The 26555-nt window shown below is 46.6% G+C and overlaps 1 pseudogene; it reads left to right on the forward strand.

Moving 5' to 3' along the window:
* The first annotated feature begins 4144 nt into the window (after positions 1–4144).
* LOC134369089 (F-box-like/WD repeat-containing protein TBL1X) overlaps positions 4145–26555 on the forward strand; it is a 31684-nt pseudogene continuing 9273 nt past the window's right edge.

Here is a 26555-nt window from a genome sequence, read left to right on the forward strand (position 1 = left end):
TATATTCACTGGGTATCATAAAAAGAAAGCCACCCTGTTACAGCTTGTGGTCACCCCCTCCTCCACATGGACCTGGGGCTGAGCTGGGAGCAGGTGTGTGTGTGGACGAGGAACCCTTGTTATCTGTCATGGCAAAAGGGCGGTACACCTGAGGGTGGCGAAACTGAATCGTCACCTCTTGAGAACTTGAAACCCTATAGTATAGTAGGCACTTGCACACCCAATGAAAGAACAGATCACTAACCTACCATTTAAGGATCTAACCTTTCTCACATATGGAAAAATCGGTTGATAGGGAGCCCCTACCATTAACACGACTCAGTATCCAACTGAAAGTCCTGCACAGAGGTCATTCAAAGGCATTACGGTAGGCAAACTGGAGAAAAAGATACATTACATCACGCCTGAAGAGGTTGCCGAGGGGGCCTAATGTCTGAGGGTCTGTATGCTGCAAAAACAGGATCACTTCATCGACGGACCAGGCTGAAGGGTCCTCAGAGACACAGGGCTCAGGATCCTCTGGTGAACTTGTAGCTTCAATGGGGAGAAGGAAAGACAAGTCATACTTGACCCAATCATCATGCTGAAAGAAGAGATATTAGTAGGTAGGGAGTAACAGTCTCATTCCTCGAATCTTCTGTTAAGTACCCCAACAAGGACTCAGGACTCCAACTGCAAAATCTGGTGAAGGCCTGTATAAAGATGACGTAAGGATGCCTGACGTCCCATCTGACCTACCCCAAACAACAGAAGCAGCTTCACAGAGGTTACCTTGAATCCTCACGCATAAAAGGCACTCAACAAATGTTAGTTATCATTACGAACGTCACCTAAAAACATCCCTCCAAAGAAAACACACAGCTTCCACTATCTTACATCAAGGATGTGGATGAATATGGTTACATAGTGTGATTTGTAATATGTGTCACTTCAGACTCACCAAAACCAGAAGGGACGCACATAGATGTTGCAGTATGTTCATTCCTCAGGAAGACTGAGTGAGTCTTCATTCCAGGGGTATATACTGAACTGGACTCTTCCTGGGTCAGCAGGGCTGCAGGTCCTTCCCTGGGACCTGGGACATTTGGAACGATGCTGTTGTTCTTAACTGCCCCTGGGCTGGTATAGGAGGGCATTAAAGAAGTGCCCGGCAGAGGGTTATCAGGCGCGATAGAAGGCTGATATGGATTTGCAGACAAGAGTCCAGGACTCAGGCTGCAGAACATCTTCCGCTCCTTCTGCTCCTGCTCCATGAGCAGTGACTCCTGACCTGTTTTCTGCAAGTCCTCCGACCGATTTAATACCCCTTCAGGGATGCTCTGGTAATCATTCTCCCGCCTGCACAATGGGGAAGTTGGGCTATAGTTTTCGTGGCTGGAGAATGAACTGGGAGACCCCTTCTTCCTCATTTTCTCGAATTTACCTCTTCTAGACAGCTGGTACTTATAATTTCTCAAAGCAAATCCAAACGGCTTCTGAAATGACACACACCCAACATAAAACAACAGTGAGTAAAAATGGAAATAAAATTAGTACATACACATTAATATTTATTTTCCGTGCAACATTGCTTTGTATTAGTAAAAATAAAGGCTCTGTTTTGAATATATAATGAAGTTTTATGCCTCTCCAACTGTACACTGTAATTGTACTTCAGACATTATAGTTAGAAACATAAAAATGCTCACTGTCATACATTTCTCTGACCTAAACTTCAGCATTCTTCCAACAAAATCTTCGTTCGCCATCTGCTACTAAAGCAAGTATCGATCAGCCTTGCTAATCTCACAGAGTTACTAATTCTCTATCAATTGTAGCAGATTGGCAATTTTAGAAACCTGAGGTTTCTCAGAGTTGTGAGGATAATTTTGAGAACACTTACGCGACGTTGACTCAGTCCTTCCTCCGTGAGATGTTCGATTTTTGAAACCTTTCCAAGAATGACATCAAGTTTCTTGTCCAGGTTTCCAATTGCTTCATATACACCCTATTATAATACAAGGTATTAGTAGTTCCTATTTGAAAAGAAAAGTAACATATGTGAAAACACCATTAAGGCATGGCCGGTCTGCGGCTCACTGTGAGGGTGTGGTGATGATAACACCAAAGCCGTGGGTTCGGATCCCTATATACGGATGGCTGCTGCGCTCACTGGCTGAGCGTGGTGCAGGCCACACCGGGCCGGAAAAGTGACTATTCATTCTCTTAAAGGAGAACCTACGTTGAGTAAAAAGCACACAGACACACACACACACAAAACACCAAAAAGAAAAAAAAAAAAAAAAAACCAAACAAACTAATAGATCTGACCACATAAAAATGTAACATCAGTTTCTTTAAAGACAAACTAAAAATGAAACACCGAGATAAAGCATTGCAACAAAAATGGAAAAAAGATGAATAGTTTCTACTAGAAGAGCTCTTACACGTTAGTAAGAAAACACTAAGACCTTAGAAAAAATATCAGTACAGAACATGAACTGCTCATCAACCGAAAACATGCAAATGGCCAGAAAATATGTACCACCTCAGTAATAATCAAAGGGACATTAACATAATAAAGGTTTCCCAATCTGAGATTGCTTTTCATAATGTACTGATAATAATATGGGAGTGAAACAGACATTCTCAACTGCTGGTATAACACAAAATATTATCATCTTTCCAGAACCAGATGCATACAGCAACGAACCTTAAAAATGCTCATCCTCCCTGACTTGGTAATGCCATTTAATCGATGCTATGCACAAAATGAGAGATGCCATTGACGCTATGCGTAGAACTGGATATAATCTAAACATTCCACAGGGGACTGCTACAGAAATTACCCACACATCCAAAAGATAAGCCTACTGCCACTGAAAATGACGATTTAAGGAACCTTTAAGGAAACGGGAGAATGCTCACCATATAATTTAAATTTAAAAAGACACACATATTATACCAATTCGTGGTTATTAGAGATGATTTTTCTTCCTGATGCTTTTCTTTAACTTTCAGATGAGCCTGAAGTATTTTCCTGAGGTTAAACAAGCAGTGGGGGAGGGAGGAGAAAAACTAAGCTCACTTGTCCTTAATTTCCTGTTTTAAACGGAAAATATATTTCTGAAATATATATATATATATATATATATATATATATATATATATATATATCGCAGTGCAAACACATTGAGCTCGTTCTACTCATGAATGGTAAACCAAATTTAAAATGTACTCATAGTTGGGGCCCCAATTAAGTACTCATACGTTTCAATATATTTTCAACAAGAAATCTTTCATTTCCCAAACTACTCTACAGTAAGCAGTACACTTAATTTTTGCTATGTGGCGTCAATGTCTTTCTTCATCCAAACGTGAGTATTAGAAAACCACTTAAGTCAGGAATCTGTAAACCAGATTTATAAAACAAGCCTAATGTTACAAAAAGTTGTTCATTATCTAAATGTCACCCACTCCCTATCTTAATGTCAGGTCAATAAGTTATTTGAATAGGCTCCTTTCAGGTTAAAGAGTTACACAGGAATTCACCAATACAATCTACATATCATACTATTTGTAAAACCCCAGCCCTGGATAAATTTAAATGTTACAGGTTACACTTGTAAAAGCTATGACACAAAAATGCCTTCACAGGATACCTTGAGCGCATCCAGTATACCCCGATCCTTAAACGTCTGGTACAGCGATTGGCGCCGTTCATCCCGAGTCAACACATCAAAGTCGGGGGACATGGTGGACTGACTGCAAGAGAAAATGGATACCGGTGACCAGAGGGGACGCGAATTCCTTAACACAGACCAGTGGGCTCCGGGGAAGCCCTAAGAAGTCTAGCGGGGAAAGGGGCTTTAACGAACACAAACAAGTCTTCATGTCTGCCTGTCCGAGAGGAGCGGCGGGTGTTACGTACCTGAGCCGTCGCCACCAGGGATCAGCTTCCTCCCGAGACCGCCCTGCCCGTCCCACCCTGGACTAGCCTGGCCTCTGTCCCGGCGGTTCGGGAGGAACAGGGGGGTTAAACGCTCTCTCACGCACCCCGAACCAGGAACTCTTCCAGAGGCGTGCACTTCCTTTCTCCGCGGTTCTGAAGGGAGGACTGGGCCGTGACCCAGGCGCGACTCTCAAAGGCGGAAGGTAGCGGAAGATGGCGGAAGGTTAAGCGAGAGCGCAGAACAGAAAGTCTCACAGCCGGTTTCCCATCTCGCCCCCCACGAGGCAAGCCAAAGAAAACCGCCCTCCTGAGGGGCACTAAGGCGCGTGCGCACGGCTGCGCAGCGTGGACCGGTAGCCTTCCCAGTAATCGCGAGAGCGCTAGGGTCAGGGGTGCGAGATTTGTGCCGTTAGTTCCAGCTGCGGCTGCGGAGCGCCGGGTGTCAGCGAGGTGGCTAAGGGGGTGGTTTTGTGTTCGGCGTGTCGCTGCACGTAGCGAATGGAGAGAGTTGGGCACGGGTGCTCCAGCTCCTCGGGGGATGCCCCAGCCCGTGCGTGAGGAGGATATCGGCCGTGTATCTCCACCCCACCCCGACTTGGGATAGCTGAGCCAGATCCGGCCAGCCCGCGGCCGCCTGACTCAGGCACAGCCCAGCGGGTCAGTCCACACCGCGTTTGGACCTGCAAACGCCCACCCTCTCGGGGGCTTTGCTGCCCTTGCCTTTCTTTCACTACGTCATTCAGCTAACCCAGGGTTTCTTCACCGCAGCATGATTGTCATTTGGAGCTGGAAAACTCTTTGTGGTAGGAGGCCGCCCTGTGCAGGGTAGGATTTTTAGCAGTGTCCGGGTCTCTACCTGGTAAATGCCGGTAGGACCCCGCCCTCAAGTGTGATAGGCAAAAATGTCTCCAGAAAGGTTGCCGGGTGTCCTCTGGGAGGCAAGATCGCCTCTGGTTGACATCTACGGAGCTGAACTTTTTACGGTACCCATCGTTGTGTGCTGAGGAAGATAAAGAAGGTGAGCCTGGTCCCCAAGATGCTTAAATGCAATTCGAAAGAAAAGGCATCGGTCTCACAGAAGCAGTGATAAAATCATTACAGCCAGAGAACTGGACAAGAACTAAGACGCATTATAGACTGGGTCAATAGTTTAGAAGAAGGAAAGGGGGTTGAAGCTGGACGTGATCAAGGACATCTCTATGGAAAAAGTGTAACTTTATCAGGGCCTTGCTGGGTAGGATTTAGGTGTTGTGCAAACAGGAAAGCATCGCAGGAAGGGGGAAAATGAGCGAGGGAAAGAAATGTCAGGACCCTCTTGGGGGCAGTGAGGGATCTGTCCTGACTCCAAAGTTGTGTGCTGGGGATGTATGGTGTGTAAGTCCTATGAAGAGAAAATTGGGGTAGTGTGAGCCTTGTGCACAGAGCTGAAGGACAAGTACGATGAGTTTGATCCTTGGCTGTGAAAAGCTTGAAGTATTTACGAGGAAGCAAGATTGACAGGACTTCATACATGGTGGAGAACCCGTAGAGTTTTTTTTTTTTTTTTTTTTTTTAATTTAATTTTATTTTGTCAATGTACAACGTGGTTGATTATTGCAGCCCATTACCGAAACCTCCCTCCCTCCTGCATCTCCCTCTCTTCCCTCCCTGCCAACAACCTCATATCTGTTCGCTTGTCGTGTTGACTTCAATGAATTGTAGTTGTTGTGTCTTCTTCCTTCCCCTCCCCAGTTTATTTGTGTAGTCATTTATTTATTTTTAGCTCCCACAAAATAGTGAGAACATGTGATATTTCTCTTTCTGTGCCTTACTCGTTTCGCTTAATATAGTTCTGTCTAGGTCCATCCATGTTGTTGTAAATGGCAGTATTTCATTCTTTCTATAGCAGTGTAGTATTCCATTGTTTAGAGAGACCACATTTTCCGTATCCACTCATCTGATGATGGACGTTTGGGCTACTTCCAACTCTTAGCTATTGTAAATAGTGCTGGTGTGAACACTGGAGAACAGGTATTTCTGTGACTTGATGATTTCTATTCTTCTGGATATATTCCCAGCAGTGGGATTGCTGGGTCATATGATAGATCTATCTGCAATTCGGAGAAGGGACAGGAGCCATGACGGCCCACTTCAGGGTCTGACTTTGGAACCTGGGCACTCCTCATCCCAGACGCTGACCCCAGCCGAACTGGCACAATTGCCTAGGGGGACCCTGGGCAATCAGTACAGACCTCGGCCTCCAGGACGCTTAGGTAAAGCTAAGGCAGGCCAGGGAGCGCCCCACTCAAAGTCAGAGCCCTCTGCCTCCTACCGCCTGCCTCTGCACACGTTCCCCACAAGAAAACAGTTTTATGTGAATATTCAGAGTCTAATATACACTCATTAGTGACACATCCATATTCTTTCCAGTCAGGTTTTCATCCTTGTTAAGGAATATGGATTAATAAACCAAAAGGAAAGAGGAAAAAGAGAATTGAGGGCAAAGTTCAGGGCTTCTATTTTGTTTTCAAGAAGTGCCAAAGGCCTATTCGTGATATCAAAGGACCTTTGCCCATTGCAGCTACTACAGCAATATGAAAAGATGTACTTGCAGGGCAGGGCTGTGTTCTCATTAAGCCGACTACACTGCACAACCCACGACACCACTTTCCATCCAGCTTGAGCTCTTATGTACTTCCGGTGAATAAGGCTAGTCTTCCATTCTCCTAGAACTAGAACTGACTTAAAAAGCAAATATTGCTAACCATTAAAAAAGAACCAAATGCTACAGGGCTTTTGATTTTCAAAAAATCCAACAGTGACACACCGTGGACTAGATACGAACCACTTGACCACCTATCTTTCTTTCTTTGAAAAATGTTTTTCAGATTTTCATTTTTTATTATTAGCATATTCATTCATACAAATTGTGATATGTCATTATGCCCTTTACCCAGCCTCTAAATCACCCTGAAATATTTTTATGGGAGAAGGGAAGGTATAAGTAACTAAACAGCTAATAACTATTATATTTCAATATAATAACTCTTTATTCAAAGGATGAATTATGGACTGCAAGAATAATGTTAATATAATCATACCGAGTCGATATCAATGTCTTTGTTTGAAAATACATGAAAAAATAAATTCCTGAATTAGACCTATATTATGGACATATTAGGAATCAAAATTATATGAAATTGTAATATAGTTTAATATTTATAAACACAATATTACTATTTTACCCTCGTAGAGTGCTTCATGCTTTCCAAAGTGCTTTCACATAATTATGGCAGAAACCATGACACTTGATGAGCAAGTAACATCCCCAAAGCTGAAACTAGTGGGACTGGGTTTATAGATGGCACCTTGCCCTCTCATGGTGGAAGGGGTGAGGGAGCTCACTGGGGCCTCTACTATAAGGACACTAATCCAACTCATGAAGACTCCACCCCCATGACCTCCCAAAGGCCCCACCTCCCAACACCATCATCATGAGGGTGAGGATTTCAGTATATGAATCTGGAGGGGGAGGGGCACAAACTTTCAGACCGTAGTGCTGTTTAATCTAAAAGCATCAGGATCGTGTTCAAACAGTTCTTTCCTGCTGCCTCCCTGTGTTCAATCCCCTCACCCCACACTCCCTCAGGCATGCACTCCCCACCCCATCAAAGACAGCTCATTCCCCCTCCTCATTTGTTTGTTATAATAACAATAGTTCACATGTATTGAGCACTTACTGTGTGCCAGGCATGCTTCGACGTTCTTCACAGTTGAAACTATTCCTACCAATCCCTGAGAAGTAGAAACGGCTCCATCCCTCATTTACAGATGAGAAACCCAAGGTGTGCAGAAGTCCAGACTCACCCAGGTCACACTGGGAGGTCATAGAGCTGGCCTTCAGAAAGGGCCATCTGGCTCTGCAGTCTTTTTTATTCGTTTGTTTGTTTAAATTGACAAATAAAAATTGTATATCCTTACCTTGTACAACATGACATACACATCACCTCACATACTTTTTTTGTGGGAGAGGTCTACTCTCAGTGATTTTCAAAATTTAACGCAATTTTATTAACTGTGGCCACAATGATGTACAGTAGAAATTTTGTATTCTGTGACCATCATCTCCCCAATACTCCCCCTCCGCCCAGCCCCTGGTAACCACCATTCTCCTTTCTGCTTCTATAAGATCAACTTTTAAAAATTCCACACGTGAGCAAGATTCATGCAGCATTTGTCTTTTGGTGCCTGGCTGATGTTGGTTAACTTAATGTCCTCCAGGTTCATTCATAGTGTCACAGGGAGCAGGCTTTCCTTCGTCTTTAAGGCTGAGTAGTGTTCCATGTATATATGCCACGTTTTCTTTACCCATTTGTCTGATGACGGCCACTTGAGGTTGTTTCCATATCTGGGCTACTGTGAATACTGCTGCAATAAACAGGAAGTGTAGGTGTCTCCTTCACGTACTGCTATCATTTCCTTTGGATATATGCACAGTAGTAGGATTGCTGGATCACATGGTAATTTAACTTTTCATGTTTTTGAGGAACCTCAAAAAAATGACTGTTTTCAATAATGGTTGTACTAAATTATGTTCCCACCAACAATGTACAACGGTCTTTTCTCACCAAAAACTTCATCTTTGTGATAATAATTTTCTGACAGGTGTGAGGTGATATCTCATTGCACTTTTGATATGCATTTCTCTAATGATTAGTGATGCTGAGCATTTTTTCACATACCTCTTGAATCTTCTTCTTTTAAATGATTTCCCTTGATTCTATTCATGTGGTGAATTTATTTCTTTATTTTCTAACATTAAGCCCTGTGTTCCTGGAACAAACCTCACTGGGCCAGGACATTCTGTCCTCTCCATAGCTGAACTCAGTTTGTTAATACTTGGATATATTCACATTTATCTTACTGAGAAAAACTGGGCTCTGATGTCTCTTTTTGAATATCCGTGTCAGGTTTGGATCTTAGATTTATGCTGGCTGGCCTTATACAAAAGGTTGGGGCTTTGGAAACTGTTTTCTTAAGGACCTCTTAGTCCCATCTCCTAGTCCATATCTTCCCGTGACCAGTATTTAGGGAACTGTAAACTGCCAGATAGTAAATATTGCAGTCCCTGTTGTAACCATGCATTTGTCTTCTAACACAAAAACAGCCACTGAAAATAAACAAATATGACTAGCTGTGTTCCAATAAAACTTTATTGACAAGAACAGGCAAAGGGCTGGATTAGTCCCGCAAGCTGTAGTTTACTAACCCCTGCCCCATACAATCTGAGAATTTCTTCCCCCTTCAGGTGCCAGTGTGTGTCTAGTGAGGATTCTTTCCTGCCTTCCCCTTGAAGACTTCCGTGGTCCTCCTGCTCTCTGATCTTGTATTTCCCAAACGCACTTCTTTCCTCTTCATCTGAATTTTTGCCGTATTTGCATATGCCTGGAGAATTTTATTAATATGTATTAGTATTCTTAAACTGATGCAGTTACTTCTTCTTAAATGTACCAGTAGATATTAGTATAACTAGTTCTGTTTAGTTCTGTTCTGTTTGCATAACACACATTAGTTCTTTGCACCTTAAAATAAACTACTAAAATTTCAGACGTTTGTTCCCGTGCTGCCTAACATCATTTTGAGTACTACCGGGGATATGGATGCCATGAAAGAGTCCTTCTTGGTGTCCAAGAATACAGCAGTTGTCCCAATTTTCAGTTCCACACAACTCTTGCTGGGTTGTCCCATGGATGGTGGCACTGCCCTGGGTACTAGGGTCAGAAGGACGGGTGAAAAGAGGACGTCTCGTTGTTTTCTCCCCACCTACAGAGGATCATGGATACCAAAGCAGTCAGCTCTTGCACAGGCTCATAAATGTAATATTAGAAGTGCCTGCCACATGTGCACGGAGGGGCCCAGGGGTCCGGGAAAAGGCACACAGAGGAGATGGCATCTGAGCTGGGTCTTGAGCTAGAATTTTTCAGGCAAAGGAGGAAGAAGAGCTTTCCCAGGACCGTTAGGAGCCTGAGGGAAGGCCCTGAGGCACAGCTAAGCCAGCTTGTGTAGGGAAGAAACCACCTTGGTGAAGGAACCCTTGGATACATGGTGGGAGGGAAGAGGAGGAGGCTCTGGAAACTGGGTCTGGCAGCAGGTGAACACCAGCTCAGATGTTGGACCCCGTCCAGTGAGAAGCCATTGATTCATTTTTTAAGCTAAACCTGGAGGTAGTCTGAGTAAAAAATGACCCAGTTAATAACCTAAATGGTGGCTGCCAAGACCAATGAGCACCTGGGGGAAATGCTTATATCATGTTAGGTAAAAAAGAACAGGGATGCAGTATTCTATGATCATGAGGGTTATACATAAAAATTAGTATACCTAGAGTAACGGGGCTATAGAGAATTCCCCAGTGTCAGGATAGGAGTTGAGCTGATTGTATAAAAATGTGAGTTATTTCCTCTGTCTTCCAAATTGCTTTCTCAGTATTTTCAAAGTCATGTTTTTCTAATTGTGATGTTTAACAGTGCTGTCCACAGTAAATATCCAGATTGGCATCCATGCTCTTATTTCCTGATTTGCAGACGTTGAATCCCAAATGCACAAGGGTTCAAAACTGCTGGGGACCCCCCTGTGGTGCTGTGGACGAGACTGTTTGAGCCTTGCCTTGCCGAGCCCCTGACTAGAAGTAGGGCTGGGTTTCCCCTCCTCTGCATCCACTGGGCTTCCCATGGGCGTTTGCAGGAAAGCAGCCTCCCCCACCAGCCCCGGGCCCCTTCACAGGGACCCCTCACCCACGGCCCAGCATTGACCGGGGAAGAAGTAGCAGTCTAGTTTATGACCTGAGTACGCTTTCCCCTCCTGCATGTTTCCCATGCTTAGAGGATATTAAAATTGTCTTGGCAGGGGCTCCCGGCCACAATAGTCAGCCACCCGAGCTATAGTCAGCTGCCACCCTTGGGGTCCAGGCCACATGTTAGAAGTGAAACCCTGTTTTAATGAGATCCTTCTGGTATTGCCTTTGGACACCCTCTAAGGCAGTTCCATTTTACACTAAATTCCATGGTATGGTGGGTCATCTCGAACAGGTCTGCACACATGAAAACATTACCACTGCACTCTGTACTCTAGTAAAATGTGGACAGAATGAGGGTAGGAGTCAGGCCCTGGGCCATGAGGATTTTTTACAAATATATACACACATTGAAATGTAAAGCAGATAGGAACATGTCGAGTGATTTAGACTGCAAAATCAAACAGAATTCTCAGCATGTTTTCATACATTTTGCTGTTGATGAAGCTGGGGTTTGCATATGCTAAGGATCGCTTCTCGGGCAGCAAATGCAGTTGTCTGGTGAGACCAATCCATCTCTGTAGAACAAAAGTGATGGTAGTAAATTAGCTCCAAGGGGAGGATGCAAATTCGAATTCTTGCACCTTTTCTGTTTATTCTTTCTGACTCTGAGAGAGAGTGTGAGCGTGTATTTCCGTGTGTGTTTTCTCCTTGGCTATCTGGCCCAGCTCCCACTATATCTCCACAGCCCTCTCCCGTCTTTATTTTGATCAGTACCCTCCACCACCTTGAGTCACCTTGGCCCCAACCTTGAGAACAGAGCAGGCACCGTTCCAGGCAACTGCAGTTCTGCTGGAAAACCTTTGAGGGCAGTCTAGTATTTCATGGTTCATGACTTCCTGCCACCTCCTGCAAGAACAGAAACTCAGAGCAAAGTGTTATGACCTGTTTACTTCCTCTTTGGGGCTTCTAAGTGGTGGTAAGCGCCCGGGCGTTTAGGAGACACTAGACCCTATGTTACAAATGGTTTCCTTCCTCTTTTAAGAGGATGCCATCTTGAGTCATCAAAGGTTTAAAAGCACATTTCAGTAGTGTATGGTGTGTGGGTTAAGAGCATGGATTCAAGGGTCAGTTGGATGTTTGCTAGCTGCGTACCCTCAAGGAATCACATAACCACTACATGACTCAGTTTCCTCATCTGCAACATGAATTTAACTGGACCAATTCGTAAGTTGTCAGATCTCTCTGACTTAATTCATGAAAAGGGCTGATGCACATAGTAAGCACCCACTGTCATTAGCTTTACTGTTGCTGTTTATAAATATTTCCAAATAATTAATTGTTTTTTGATTCAGGTATAGATTTATGGCTGAAAGTTTTCTGACTGGCACCCTTGTCTAAAAACTCAGTTTCCTAACTGTTGTGCAGTTGTGCCTAAATACTCAAGTCTTGCCTGTCTCCTTGAAAGTCCTTTGTTATGACAATAGTGACAGTCACTTCCTGTCACACTGGGGTGTAGAAAGGACTCCAAGATGTGGCCATAATTACCCAGAAGGAAAAGGTGTCCACAGGGGTGAGAGCAGGGTTTCTAAACCTTGGCACTCTTGAAATGTTGTTCCGGATCATTCTTTGTTGAGGTGGACTGTCTTGTGAGTGGGAGATGTTTAGCAGCATCCCTGGTCTGTACCTTCCAGATGCCTACAGCATACGAACACACACACCCCCATTATGACAACCAAAGATGCTTCCAGGTACAAGTTGAGCATCCCTAATTCAAAAGTTTGAAATCCACTATGCTCCAAAATCCAAATCTTTTGAGCACTGACATGATATCAAAAGAGGAAAATCCCACACCTGACCTTATATGACAGGTCATGGATTTCATGCACAAAATTATTAAACATATTGTATAAATTGCCTTCAGACTGTCTGTGTAAGGTATATAAGAAAGATAAATGAATTTCTTGTTTAGACTTGGGTTGCGTCCCGAAGATATCTCATTATATATATGCAAATATTTCAAAATGTGAAATCCCAAATCTGTAGCATTTCCAATATGGGATACTCAACATGTATTGCCAAGTGTCTTCTTCTGGGGAACACAACTGCCCTCCTTTGAGAAACTGCTGACCTAGACTGAGAGACCAGAATGAGCCAAGTCATCCTGCCGGAAAGGAGGCATGTGCTTGGAGCAAGGCACGGGAGAGATGACAGCGGAGGTTTGGAAGACCATGCTGAGGCTGGGGGTTTGCCCAGGCAGGAAGGAGCGCAGTAGGCTGCTTGCGGTGAAACAGCAAAGTTGCTGTGATGGTTTTGTGTTGCATCACGTTATTATCAGGACTGTTAGAAACAGAGGAATGAAAGAGGGGTTGGGAGAGAGTAAGGATCCAGGATCAGAGTAGTGGCAAAGAGAAGAGAAAAGTCTGGTGGCTAGCATGGATACGGAGAGAAGAGTGGATCTGGGAGGCTTAGTGATACCATGGATATATGTGCGTGTATATAACTGGGTTAGCATACTCTTCATGTAAGGCAGCAGATAGTAAATATCTTCAGCCTCGGTGTGGGCAGTATGGTCTCTTTTGCAACTACTCAGCTCTGCCCTTGTATCATGAAAACAGCCATAGACAATACACCAAGTCATGGGTGTGACCATGTCCCAATAAAACTTTGTTTATACATACAGTCAGTGGGCCAGATATGGCCTGCGGGCCTCACTTTGTCAAGCGCCAGTGTAGACCATTTTGAAATAAACAGACTGTGCCCACTGGATAGCTGTCAGTATGTAAGTCTGTTAAATACTCAATACAGGTTTTGTTTTTAATGCCACAATATGGTGCCCTTGGTATTTGTTTCAGCTGAAGATGCAAAACTAACCTCAGAGCTGCCTGAGTATTAAATGTCTGCTTTTCTCTGTCAAATAAGCAGTATTTTGGGCCGAGCCCATGGCGCACTCGGGAGAGTGTGGTGCTGGGAGCGAGGCAACACTACCGCCGCGAGTTCGGATCCTATATAGGAATGGCCGGTGCACTCACTGGCTGAGTGCCGGTCACGAAAAAGCCACAAAAAAAAAAAAAAAAAAAAAAAAAAAAGCAGTATTTCTAAGGGCTGGAGGGTGATAATTTAGCAAAGTTTGCTGATAAATCAGGTCTGCATTAACTGGGCATAATGGGTCAGTGTACAACTGAAATGGTTTGTGAAGCCATTTGTGAAAGACGTAGAGGTAGGCAGTATTCTAATTTTAAGAAACAAAGTGTGTACTTGGTTTGTTTTGGGTGTGTTTTTATTCCCTAGTGAGGTGAGACAAACTCATGCACAGATGGTTTCCTCTCTTGTGAGACCAAGGCAATTTTCTCTTCAAATGGACAGGACTCTCCTTTTGAAGATCCGACCGTTCTTCATAGCATGTGGTCCTTATTTTAAGCCTTCCTCAGTTTATCTTGATTGTGTCTTTTTTTCCTTGGGAATAATTTTGCCTCACCTGGTGGTTGTCTGTTACTTCATATTCTCTAAAGTTTGTGATCAATTGCATGTAGACATGGACTTGCTTTTCATTGGCAACAATCCAGAAACAAGCAGAAAGACGAGTAGAATAGAGCTGTGGATAGTGGTCTTTTGGGGGGTCAATTCCTCTGTGTCATTGGTTTTCAACCACAGCAGTGTCGACTGGATAATGTTTGGAGACATTTTTGATTGTCCCAGTTGGAGTGGATGCTACTGGCATCTAGTGGAAAGAAGCTGGGGACGCTGCTCAACAGGCTGCAAAAGCACATGACAGCTCCCACAGCAAAGAATGATCCAGCCCAAAGGTCAGCCATGCTGCTGCTGTGGAGATGCATCAGGGATACAGTTGCTAAGTGCTGGCAAGACTGCTGGCTTCCGTAATGCCTTCTGGATAGCTGAGCAGCAGGCACCAAGGACACTGACTCGTTGCCCTCACATGGATCTTTCATGCATCCACCACCACGCTTTCTGTACTTCTCCCTTTTAACTACTCCTGCACCTGCTGCTGGGGCAGTCCTGAGTGTTGCATCTGCCAATGACATTCTGATCTTTGTGCCTACCTTTGTCTTGTTGGGTAGAAGAGATGTGTTGAATGTTGTGGGACAGCTGAGAGGTACAAGGTACAGAAGTCTCACCATGCCAGCAGACTGTGAGCGGATGTGCTCATGAGCCTTGGAGTCCCATTGGAGGGGAGGGACGCTGGCAGTGGTGGAGGTCGGCTCACCCTGGAAGAGAAGTGTCCTTCCTGGAAGTACACGTCTTCCAGGACAGCACCTTAAACAGCACCTGGCCGTGGCCACAATCTAGCAACTGTGGCCTAAGAGGAAGTAGTTGAGCAGGCCTCAATTACATAGTCCTTGGGCATTGTCTTAGTCTGTACAGGCTGCTATAACAAAATACGTTAGACTGGGTCATTTATAAACAACAGAAATTTATTGCTTACCGTTCTGGAGGCTGGAAGTCCAAGATCAAGGTGTGGCAGATGCCGTGTCTGGTGAGGACCTGCTTTATGGTTCACAGACAGTGTCTTCTCACTGTGTCCTCACATGGTGGAACAGGCGAGGGAGCTCTCTGGGGTCTCTTGTATAAGGACACAATCCCATTCATGAGCATGGAGAAGACGTGACTTAATCACTTCCCGGAGGCCCCACCTCTTAATACTGTCACAATGGGTATTAGTTCCCAACATGAAATTTGGGGAGACACCATCATTCAGACCATAGCAGACACCTCCCTGATGCAGAATGAATATCAGAACTGGAAAGAGTCCTAGCAGCCGTTTCATCCAACATCTTCATTGTACCAACAAAGAAATGCAAAAATTGATGTTTCCTCTAGCTCGTGGTCTTCTGTCCTGACCCATAAGTGTCTGGGGTCTAGCTGCTCTTGCATCTGGCTCTTCTGCCGGCTCCTTGAGGTCCCGTTTATTGCCACAGTACAGAAGAGGAAACAGAGGCCCAGGCACAGTGAGTGACATGGCTCAGATGCTCGATGACAGGGCACACATAGAAGCCAGCAATCGTGACTGTCCCCAATGTCTTCCCCATCGAGCCCCCCTCCGGTCTCGATGACATCAGACTGGCCAGGACTCAGCGAGAAAGTCTTACAAGTTAATGGACTGAAAAACCATTGATTTAGAGTTCGTATACAGATCCATCCAAAGAGATGCAACTAATATGAATTTAAGCAACTAGGAGAACTTCTTTGAATAGGGATGTGGAACGTACAGACTGCGAGTCTTTATGGAGGTGCCTAATTTCCAGTCATGATTACCCGCTGTCTCCAGTAGAAGACCCAGGCTAATCAAAAATGTTCAAGGTAATGGTACCCTGTAGATCTTTATCCTGCCTTTTCCTCGTCATTCGGCTGCCATGGGGAAACTCGTTCTAGCAGAGAGTTTTCAGCTCAGACTCCTAGACCCTCAGCCCAACTTACTGCTCCGTCCCTTTTCCAAGAAGACTCAACTCAGTACCGTCATCAATGCAGTCTAGAGTTGGAATCCCCACAAAAGAGCATCATCCCGTAAACGTAAGAAAGTGATGCAGTCAAACCATATACTCAACACTTAAAACCCCAGAGCAAGAGAGAAATAAGGGGCGTACTCAGGTCTGTGGTTAGAAATAGAAATGGGCTCTGCATCCGTTTCCATGTTATCTGGCCCTGCAATGATGCTGCAGCTCTGAGCTGCCAGCCGTGCAGCCGGGCAGCAGGTGGGAGTGCCATCTGCGTCAGCCTAGAGGGCGCAGGAATTCTGCTTCCTGTGCCTGCGGGTCTTACAATGTAGGGTAAAAGGATGAATCTTGGAATCACGTGGTCTAGGGTTCAAATTCTAGATCAGCCTCTCATCACAGGTGTGAACCTTGGGCAAGTTACCTAATTTCTCCAATATTTTTCCTTCTTATGTGTAAAACAAAGACAGTACCGGCTCTGAACAGCTGATGTAAAGATCTAGGTAATGAGTACAAAGCTCCCAGATTTGGCTAAAGGTAGCAATGCAGTCAGGATCAGCTGTGCTTCTCGGAGCATGCATCCTTAAACATTAGTTCTGTGGCCCGGTGTTGCTTGAGAGAACGTTTGAATGAATGAGTGAGTGAATGAGTGAAATACAGACAGTCCCTGGCTTGCTATGGTTCAATTTATGACTTTTTGACTTTACGGTGGTGCAAATGTGATTCAGTAGAAATCGTACTTTGAGTTCTCATACAGCCATTCTGATTTTTCTTTAAATATGATTTTCAGTAAATGACGTGAGATGTTCAACACTGTATTATAAAACAAGCTTTTCATGAGGTGATTTTGCCCACCTGTAGGCTAAAGTAGTTGTCCTGAGCACATTTAAGGCAGGCGAGGCTAAGCTGTGATGTTTGGTGGTTTAGGTGTATTAAACGCACTTTGGGCTTTCAGTATTTTAACACGCGATGTTTTATCAGGATATGACATCATTGTAAGTCGAGGAGCATCTGCACACCAGAAGCCGGACTTCTCTTGCACAATTGCTCCAGCAGTTACTGAGATTTGTTTGTCAGGAGCCCTCATCAGCAGTAAATGCTGTGCTCTGAAGCATTTAGTAGATGTTTCTCAACAGTGTTTTACAGTGACTAAGCACTGTGTCCCATTGCCGGGGTGTGGAGCTCAGCCCAACCCCTACCAGCTCAGCGATGTGTGCCCATCAGTCACCCTTGATAGATCTCGGGGACTTATTCTGTGAATGGGGAAGCAGAGGAATAAGGGAAAGATGGCAGAGGGAACGACTGCCAGGAGGCTTGAGTGAATTCGAATAAAGCCCCAGAAGCAGTGCCAGGCGGAGAGTGGGTACCCTGTGAAGGCTGGCTGTCATTATTATTATGACTGCAGTGTCATAGCCCTGCATGAGGTCTTTTCAGGATACCAGGAGGGTGAGACATAGCCCTCCATCCATTGATCAGCATTGCTGGAAACCTGGACGAGGAAAGCCTGGAGCTATAACGCTGCAGAGCATGGTGGAGATACAGGGGAGTCACTGGTTGAACGCAGGAGTGGCTTGTTTTGTTTTGCTAGGAGTGGGTCAGTGAAAGGAAGGTGGGTAAAGAGAAAGAAAACAGGGGAGAAGGGAAAGGTAATGTCTACTGTAAAGGGCCTGTGCTTGTATCCTCTAAAAACGCAGAAGAGAGGAAGCCTTGCAACCTAATTTATGTATGGTTTTGTAAAGAATTACAGGGCTGTATGCAACTGAGTGCAGAATTAATGACATCTACCACGTTTGTTCCGTCCCGTCAATATAAACTACCTATTTTACACATCCGTTATTACCGGGAGATGAGGGAGGGACGGGGTGGGTTGGGGAGGAGCGAGTGGATAGGGAAGTGAGAAGGGAACGGGGCAGGAGAGCACAGACACAGACTCCTCCTTGCATGGAGTTGTGCTCCCATCTAGTGAGACTTTGGTTTATTGCAAAGTCAGTTCGATTTGTGTAACGGGAAGCAGCAGGGCTGATGATATTGCATCTGATGAGAGCCAAGCCCTCACGCTCCTGATCCCGCTGCCTCTGTTCGGGTGACTGAGGGAGGGTGGAAGGGAAGCAATCGCCAGGCCAGGTGGAAAGGCTCCCACCTGCTCGGGTAACCAGGGACTAAGCCTGCAAACCGACAACGTCGCCATAAACAGTGGGCAGAACCAAGTCAGGAGGAGTGGTCACTTTGAGAACCCTTGCTGCCCGATCAGCAGACAATAGAAACGGAGTGAGAGGCCCTGCCCCACCTCTGGCCGGGGAGCCGAGCATGGAGGTCCAGGTTACTCGGATGCCCCTACAGCATTCACCTCCCTGGGTTTACGAGACCTCGAGCACCCCAGGGCCGCCTGTGGTCCACACGGGGCGATCAAGCCCCACCAGACTGGGCTGCCTGTTTTACCTGCAGCTGCAGAGATCCCCCCACCGACAGCAGGGGGCCACTTTCCTTTCCTTGAGGAGGGGGTGTTGCAGCTTCCCCACTGCCCTCAGACCCCTACGTGGACCCCCAGCACCTCCTTCCATGCCTCATGCCACTGCCTTCTTTTCGCAACGCGGCTGTCATCCACAAGCAGTAGCCGTCCTGGCTCTCCTGAACTTTTCCTTAAAAACCTTCATCCAAAATTCCTTTGAGTTGCCAAGCAGCTTCCCACACAGGCAGTAACGGAGACACATTGGGGGAGGAAGGGGACACAGAGAGGCTGCGGCACTGAGCTCCCGCAAAGAATATGTGAACCGAGGGGTCGGGGGACTCCCAGAGTTGGAGTTCTGCAAGAGACAGCCATCCAGGGCACGTGGGGCAGCCTCCACTCTGTTCCCTTTTGCTTCTTAATAGCACTGAAAGGGTCCTCCCATGAAGGAACCTCATCCCTTCCCCAGTCTTCCTTGATCTCACACTCGTCTCTCTACCCCTGCCCTTTCCTGCCTGCCTGACCCCACATCGGAAGCCGCAGTCCTGCAGCAGTGGCCACCCCGTTAATGAAGCGTGGTTGAAATCCGCGCTGCCCCCTTCAGAGCTTGCTGGCTCTGCCCGCTCTTCCTGCTCTGGTCTCACCTGCCTGGCCTCCCTCTCGCGGCAGGTTTTTCCCACTCAGCCTTCACGTTTGGGATCGAGAGCCACATCAGCCAGTCCAACATCAATGGGACGCTGGTGCCGCCCGCCGCCCTCATCTCCATCCTGCAGAAGGGGCTGCAGTACGTGGAGGCTGAGATCAGCATCAACGAGGTACGTTATGTTTGCGGGGCTGGGCTTCCCAGCAGCGGGGTCTCGGGACCCCAGTCCAAAGCCCGCGTGTGCTTCCTGCAGGCGTCTGAGAGCAAGCTGGGGTTGTTTGTTTGGTTTTTGTTACACTTTGAGCATCCCAAATCCGAAGTCCTAAATGTTCCAAAATCTGAAGTTTTTGAGCATCAATGTGATCCTCAGAGGAAATGCTCACTTGAGCATTTCAGATTTTGGATTTTCAGATTTGGGGTGCATAACCAGTAAGTATAATGCAAGTATTCCAAACTCAGAAAAAATTTCACACTGTGAAACGCTTCTGGTTCCAAGCATTCCTGGGAGCCTGACAGAGGGCATAACCAGAGGGACAGTCAGGGACAGAGAGATGATGGCCCTGTGTTAAAGTGACTTCAGGTGCTGGTTTCACGACTGTGCTCTTTGTGGAGCTGATCCGGGGAAGGATGGAACAAAAACCATCAATTAAAATGATACAGATTCTCTTGTATCCCCTGCCACCTTCTAGATTGGGGCTGTGCCGATTTGATAGAAATTTTGAAAGTCAGTTATTTGGGATTTAAACAGATCCCTTCTCCTCCCTGGCCCCTTCATCTGTGCTCTCGGGATTCAGCTGAGTCCCACACGGATGAGTCCACGTGTCCCAGTTCTATCCTGCCTTCCTCAAGTTCAGAGCACACAAAAATGTGTTTCTCCGTCCACGAGGCAGAACCCGGAGCAATGAGGGTTTCATGTGATTCGAGTATTTAGAAAGCACGTCTTACTTTTAAGTGTGTACAGAAATTTTTTTGATAGTACCAGAGAATCGAAAGATGTTCAGACAAAAATGTGAATCAGAAGCCCAGACTGGAGCTCCCTCAGTACAGCGTGGTGTTGACAACACCAAGTCAAGGGTGATCCCCTTACCGGTCAGCTTTTAAAAAAAACAGAAAAATATGAATCAGAAGTAAACGAGGTCATTGTCGGTTGTATCGTGGCTGTATTCGGTCTAAACCCTGAACCCAGGGCATCGTTTCAAGTAGCTGCAAGTGCTTAATTTATTAGATCAGATGGGCACGTGCACCAGGAAGGAAATCCTGAATGTTGCAGGCATCTCTAAATCGGGGCCGATGCTTCCAAAGACTTACTCCTCCCACAAAAGTGGGTACTAAGAGATTCCACACTTGCCGTGGCACCAGACGGGGTTTCTCCTGCTCAGCATTATGTACATTTGTGGCTGGACCCTGCTCTGTAGTGGGGACTGTCCTGTGCGCTGGAGGATGTGGACCAGCATCCCTGGTCTCCACCCACCAGCTGCCAGTAGACCCTCTGCCAAGTGGTGACAATGAAAAATGTCTCCAGTCATTCCCTGATGTCCTCCAAGGAGACAAAATTACTCCCCCCATACACACACCCCTGCCCCTGTTGAGAATCCTTGCATCAGGGATATAGCACTTTTGTCTAGGAATAAAGGAGACACGTTCACATATCCTTAATGACCCAGTTCAGGTTGACACTTACCAAATATCAGGTCTCCCTCAGGACAGCCACCATACCTAGTTCTTCATCGACGATTCCCCTTGTCCACCTCCCGGTCCTTGGCCCACCATGGAGTCCCTCTGCCCTGCCCCTACAGTCCGGGCACCTGCTTGATGCCGCCGACCCCCGACCCCAGCCCCTGAGCTCCCAGGCGTCTCTGTTTCTGGGCCACCTTCCTGCACCTCTCCCACCTGGAAGGCAGAGTCTGGTCCTCGATGTCCTCTTTTGCGGTTGCTGACGGCTGCCCTTGGCTTACTTTCTCAGGATGGCACGGTGTTTGACAGCAGCCCCATAGAGTCCCTGTCCCTGATAGACGCTGTGATGCCCGACGTGGTGCAGACGCAGCAGCAGGCGTTCCGCGAGAAGCTCGCGCAGCAGCAGGCCAGTGCGGCGGCCGCAGCGGCAGCAGCAGCGGCTGCAGCAGCAGCCATGGCAGACACGGCAGCCCCGGCAGCAGTTTCCCAGCAAAATCCACCAAAGAACGGAGAGGCCACGGTCAACGGGGAGGAGAACGAGCACACGCAATAATTAAGTGTGGGGCTTCTGGCGCTTTATTGTGCTTGTAAAGCTGGGCGAATGCAACGACTTCTTAGAGATCTGCCTGCTGTCAACTTCTCACCAGTTGCTTTCCAGTGCTTGCTTACTGTACGGCCGGAAGACCTTCACATTCCCCGTTTGTCACCTAAATCCTTAGACCTGACCTTCTCGACACACATCCTGGATTTTATGAAATCCTGCTGCCCTGCTCCTGAGGGCTCGCGTGTAACAGGGACAAGTACCAGATGATCACTGTCCAACATAAGCAAGTATCTCTCTCAGCCTTCCATGCAGAGGGTTTTCAGCCAAATTATGGTCTAGTAGTCGAGCCCATGGTCAGTGCAAGGGCACCACGCCCCGAACACCAGGCATCATCTTACTTGGTCATTGCAAAACCCCGGGAGGTTAGACCTGTTAGCTAATCGCCCAAGAGTATGCAGCAGATGAGTCAGAGCTCGACAATCATATCACAAAACTTGCTCAGGCCCGGTGCACCTTCCACCAACTAACTCCCACATCAGAAAATCTATTTAAAACTAGAACAACAGAGACAAAAGAGGTGCCATGTCCTGGGACCCAAAGTCAGAATGCAAGGCATGCCTGTGCTCCATCAAGGACCTGAGCCATTCTGCCACCCCTCTGGTCTGAGGTCGGCTCCTTACCCGTTCCCCATCTCTGGTCGTTTCCTCTGGAGGCTGTTCCCTGCAGTGGCCGTGGGAGTGGGAGTTCTTCTACCCAGGCTGCGTCTGGGCACTGACCCCTGCCCCAGGGAGCCCAGCCTCCTTCTCTTGCTGGTGCACGTGGCTAACACACCCTCGCTCACTGCTCTTAATTTCTGCAGCAGCCAGCTCAACCCCCTTCTCAGCACCTCACGCCTGGTCTGCAGACCAGCCTGTTGGGGCTGCAGTATGCCATGGCCGCCTGTGGATAAGTGAGCAGGTGACAGCCTACTCTGCACGCCTCTACAGAGTCCCAGGCCCCCACTGCACGGCTGGCTAGGACGCCAGCTGTCCTCTCGCCATCTCCAGGGGATGGATCCACCAAACATGGAAGATCATTTTGCTTATCTTCATCTTCTCCCAGCCACATGGGAACTTGGGAAGCATAAAAGAAGTAGGGTTTTTTCACAGCCCCGCTGTTCCTGAGGGTAGGCTGTGAAGATTTTGTGTCAGGCTTCTCAATCCAAGCAGGGTCACCAGGAATTTTCATATTTTTATGTGTTGACCCAGAAGCAGTGGATCTTAGGTTACCTGCCACTGAGAAGTGAGTCCTTCTCTTCCTGGGGTTTTCCACCAAAATACCTGAACAAGAAGATGTAACAGCAGACTCAACTCTACACAGCATTACAAAACTGTCAGCTGCTGCTGACTCTGTGCTAGTTAGATCGGACCGCTGCCTTCTCTTTCCCATAAAGCAGGGGCTACTAAACTTTCCCTAAGGGGCCAGACAGTGGCTGTCACAGGCTTTCAGGGCCAGGCAGTCTCTGTCACAGTGACCCAACTCTGTCTTGAAATGCAGAAGCAGTTGTCCTCTTCTGCTCGGGCTGCTGTGACAGAGTACTGCAGATCTGCGGCAGAAACAGCAGACATTTCTCCCCGCAGGCCTGGAGGCTGCAAGTCTGAGCTCCAGGTGAGGCAAGCTGGTTCCTCCTGAGTCCTCTCTCCTTGGCTAGTAGACACCATCTTCTCACTGTGTCCTCACATGGTCGTCCGTCTGTGTGTGTCTCTGTCCTAATCTCCAATCCTTATAAGGACATCAGTTGTATTGGATTATAACCCACTCTAACAACCTCATTTTACCTTAATCACCTCTTTAAAGACCCAGTCCCCAAATACAGTCACCGTCTGAGGTACTGGGGTCACGGTTCAACCCATATCAGTCGCTGCAGGTAATGCATAAATATATGGGAGTCGGTAAATAACTTAAACGTTATTTATGAGGAGAGGCTGCAGCAGGATAGATTTTGGCCCATGGGTCATAGTTGACTGGCCCCAGTTTTATGGAATAAATTAGTGTATTCCTCACTCAAGTTTGTAGACTGGCAAAATACAAAGAGACATAAAATACCCAATCACACAAACCCATGATTTAGTTATAATCATCAGAGATGGTATCGCCTAGTACATAAAAACAAGGTGTTCCTAAAACAGAAGCCCCCTGAGAATGAGTTTCCTTTTTATTGATAAGCCATATGCCTTTTTGTGTTTCCTACAACAGATAATCACTCAAAACCCATGCAAATTGACTGGGACGTTGAGATTCCACACAACAAAGCCACAGTCCTTCGGGGCCATGAGTCCGAGGTGTGCATTTGTACCTGGAACCCTGTCAGCGATCTGCTGGCTTCTGGGTGAGGATGTCAGGGGCGGGACGCTCCATGGTCAGGGGAACCCCTGCTCGCTTCTGGCATTCTGCCTCAAGGGACACGTGCTGTTGTCTGACCTCGTGTGTCACGTCTTCCCGACATGAGCAGATCCCGAGCAGGTCCTGTTAACTCCACAGCTCTGTGTGTCTCGGATTGTGAAGTCGACATTCCTCGCCGTGTTCTCCATGGGATGGGGATCAAAGACATTTAAAACTGATAAATGCGGAGGTGGGGAGGAGAGGAGGGGGGATGGATGGGAGGGGGGGAAAGAGCTGTTCCCACCAAGAGCCGACGTGCGTGTGTTTTTATTCTGCAGGTCTGGAGACTCGACGGCCAGGATATGGAACCTTAATGAACACAGCAACGGGGACTCTACCCAGCTTGTACTGAGGCAATGTATACGGGAGGGGGGACACGATGTCCCCAGTAACAAAGATGTCACCTCACTGGACTGGAACGTAAGCATCTTCCACCCCCCAGGCCCCTTGAAATGTGTGGTGGCCCTGCCCTGTGCTGTGGGCTCACAGGTGCTCTCCATCTCCAAGAGATCCTGCTTAGGCCATGGCGGGCACAGAATGAGCTGGGTGTTGGGTGGCCGTGCCTTCCCATGGTCAGCACACATGAGCGAGTCAAGCCTGATGGCGCTGAGAGGGGGACCTCACAGCGTGAAGGTGGGACCCCCGGAAGGCTCAGCTGGGGAGCTGTGACAAGCAGCCAGGAAAGAAAACTTTCCACCTGGAGAGCTCAGGACCAGCAGCTAAGTGCATTTATACGTGGGACACATGCCGTTCAACTTCTTTTTGCTTTCTGCATAGTCTTAGGATGACTTTCTGTAGGTATTTTAAATTCTGTCCTTAATTAGACAGCACACATGTTGAGTGGGTCCAGTGTGGCTTTCTCACTTCCTGGTCCACATGTCTTGCATTTAATTTAACAGCAGTGTGTGCTGAAGTAGTCAGAGATGACCCGTTAGTCTCTTAATGTGGCATCAGTTATCGGCTTAGGAATATTCTAGACTTGGGATCCTGGCGATTTCTGTGTGCTTTTCTGGTGCCACCACTACTAAGCTGCTTCTGTGGGTTTGTGTCTCTTTCTGGCCCGCAGAGCAATGGGACGCTTCTGGCCACAGGTTCATATGACCGTTTTGCAAGGATATGGATGGAAGACGGTAGTCCTGTGTCTGTCGTGTTGAGGTTGGACAGGACCTTCTTCTGTATGTAACCGTGAAGTGAACAGACCATGACTTTGAAGTCAACATGTTTGTCTGTATTTGTTTTACATAACAGGTAATCTGGCCAGCAGCTTAGGCCAACATAGAGACCCCATCTTTGCCTTGAAATGGAACAAAAAGGGGAATTATATTTTGAGTGCTGGTGTAGACAAAGTGAGTATTAACTTAAAACAAATACTTTCGATCTATACATGTTTATTTTCATTCTCCAGATAACACGATGTTTTCTTTGAATTCTTAGGCTTTCTCCTTCCCCTTAAGAAATCAAAAGGACCTGTATAGGTTTTGTTTTTGTAATTTTGATCTTCGTGTTAATTTTACCATGTAATCTCTGTCAGTATATTCCACTGTTCTACAGACCTCTGTGCAAAGTGTCTCTTCTTTTGAGGTTCATAGTTTAATGATAAAGAGAGGAAAATCTCCAGACTGTGTTTATCAATGGCTGGACAGAGCAGGGGGTGTGGGTGTGCTCTGTGTAAACTTTCACCCCTAGACTGATGTTAGTGACACAGACTGTTCTCTTAGCAGACTTCTGCTCTCCTAATTTGATAAGCTCCTTTTTCCCACTGTAGACTGCACAATTCCTGAGCAGGAGTAAAACGGACCCAGGGACAGGGCACTGTCCCCTGACAGGCCACGGAGCCAAAGTGGGACTCCTTTACTCTGCACTTGGACAGGGCTGCCAGATAGATGTGATGGCTTTAGAGCCAGGTGCCTCTCGAAGCCATCATGGGGTGGAAGATCCCAGAACAAAGAGGAAGGAGACATAGAACCATTCCCCCACAGAAACTACACTGGTTTCATGATAGTTTGAAAACTTTACTCTGTTACTGCTTTCTGTTCATTCAAGGTGTAAAATTTAATATAAAATAATAAACGAACTCTAAACATCATCACACTCTTGGAGAAGTCATGGGTGCACTTGGCAGGGTACAGCCCACACAGGCGATAACTGGCCCATCACCTGTTCTTCTAAATAAAGTTTTATTGATACACAGCCACTCTCATTTGTTGAGAATTGTCGGTAGCCGCTTTCACGCCTTAGTGGCCGAGTTGAGGAGTTGCAATAGAAGACCATTGGACCTCAAAGTTTAAGGTATTTACCAGGGGCCCCATGACAGAAAGAGTGCCAGCACCTGTATGTGGATATAACAGTGTAGGTCAGTGAATCATTTGTTCCTTTTCTCTATATTTAAGCCAAGAAACTCTTCATTCAGACTTGGGAGCCTAATTTATTATAATATAAGAAAAGATAAGCTGCTGTGGTTGACACACTAAATGTGTCGTGTAACTACCATCTAATTTTTCCCAAGATGTTCTACTTCAATTAATACGCATACACAGCACTCTGTCATGCCTTCAGTAGGCCATGGGAAACTGCCACTTGAATTATGAAAATAATTCAAGAAAATGATCGCTAACATTTACAGCAAGCAGGCATTAGTATGTTCAATTCCATTTTACAGAGGAAGAATTGGAGCGCC

Source organism: Cynocephalus volans, unplaced genomic scaffold (assembly GCF_027409185.1).
Source record: "Cynocephalus volans isolate mCynVol1 unplaced genomic scaffold, mCynVol1.pri scaffold_35, whole genome shotgun sequence".
Classification (NCBI taxonomy): domain Eukaryota; kingdom Metazoa; phylum Chordata; class Mammalia; order Dermoptera; family Cynocephalidae; genus Cynocephalus; species Cynocephalus volans.